This window comes from Pristiophorus japonicus, unplaced genomic scaffold, assembly GCF_044704955.1.
Source record: "Pristiophorus japonicus isolate sPriJap1 unplaced genomic scaffold, sPriJap1.hap1 HAP1_SCAFFOLD_3171, whole genome shotgun sequence".
Classification (NCBI taxonomy): Eukaryota; Metazoa; Chordata; class Chondrichthyes; family Pristiophoridae; genus Pristiophorus; species Pristiophorus japonicus.
Window position 1 is genome coordinate 17,583 of NW_027252968.1, and position 1,671 is coordinate 19,253.

The 1,671-nt window shown below is 51.9% G+C and overlaps 1 pseudogene; it reads right to left on the reverse strand.

Moving 5' to 3' along the window:
• Positions 1 to 445: 445 nt before the first annotated feature.
• LOC139249543 (U2 spliceosomal RNA) lies at positions 446 to 684 on the reverse strand (annotated as a pseudogene).
• Between the last annotated feature and the right edge of the window lie 987 nt (positions 685 to 1,671).

Consider the following 1,671-nt stretch of genomic DNA (forward strand, 5'->3'; position numbering starts at 1 on the left):
CTCCCTCACACACACACTCTGTCTCACACACACACTCTCCCTCACACTCACACCCTCCCTCACACACACTCTCTCCCTCACACACACACTCTCCCTCACACACACACTCTCCCTCACTTACAAACTCTGCCTCACACACACACTCTGCCTCACACACACACTCTGCCTCGCACACACACTCTCCCTCACATACTCACTCTCCCTCACACACACACTCTCCCTCACACACAAACTCTGCCTCACACACACACTCTCCCTCACACACACACTCTCCCTCACACACACACTCTCCCTCACACACATGGATCCAGGACGTACTTTTTTTTTTTTTTTTTTGAAATTCGTAGCCAATCGTTCCAATTCTTTGTCAAATCACAAACGCCAGAGGTCACCTTGCACACGCCAAGGATCACTCTGCGCCAATGCTCTTAGCCAAAAGGCCTAGAGCCACTGCACCATTCCTGGAAGTACTGCAATACCAGGTTCGTGCCATGGAGGTGGATGGGTCAGGTCCCCCACACACCTCCGTGGAGGTGGATGGGTCAAGCCACCCCACCCACCTCCTGTTTCCAAAAAAGCAAGCATATACCTTCCTGATCCAGGGAGAACCACCCGGAGGTCATGGTGGTTACTCCCCTGTCAGGTCAGTTACGCATGATCTTAGCCAAAAGGCCGAGGGTCCAGGACGTACTCCCTGATGAAGGACCTTCTAGCGCCAGAGAAGCCGGTGGACAAGACTTTTGAAGAGCTCAGTAAGTTGATCAGGGAACACCTTAAACCGGCGAGCAGCATGCACATGGCGAGACACCGGTTTTACATGCACCGGCGGTGAGAAGGGCAAAGCGTTCCAGACTTCGTGGCAGACCTCCGGCGACTGGCGAGCCTATGTAAGTTCCCAGGTGCATGCAGAGCGGAGATGCTGCGAGACTTTTTTATTGCGGGCATCAGGAATGCTGGGGTTTTCAGGAAACTGATTGAGACCAAAGACTTGACCCTGGAAACGGCAGCTTTGATGGCCCAGACATTTATCTCAGGGGAGGAAGAGACCAGAATGATGTTTGACAAAAATCTTGGTTTAAATGCAGCAAATGGACAGAGAGTTAACATTGTTAATGCGGCACACAGTTCTCCAGGCAGACAGTGGCAATCGGACATGCCCCAGCATGTAGTCGAACCCAAAGGGGGAATTCAACAGAGACAATGGCTAGCTGAACGGCGATTCATGCCATCGCAAGGGACAATGCGGCCAGTAATGGGGCCATCAACACCTGTCAATGCTTAAGGATAGTTACAGAGACAGTCAGAGACGATCGACTGGTAATGGACCTTTTGTTTCCAACAACGGCTCATGTTGGAGGTGTGGAGGCAAACACACAGCCAGAGCTTGCAGGTATCAGCAATATACCTGCAGAAACTGCAACGTCAGCAGTCACTTGGCACGTATGTGCAGGAAACCTGCAGCCAGGTTGATGTATGAGGAGGATGGGCCCGATGTAAGCCCTACGAGGCCAAATGGACACTGGGGGAAATCGCTGGAAGCTGAAGTTCAGTGAGTTTATGTGGAGCACGTATACAGTTCATACACCAGGACGCCACCGATAATGATGCAAGTGCTCCTCAATGGCATCCCATATCAATGGAGTTAGACACGGGAGCCAGCCAGTCCCTGAT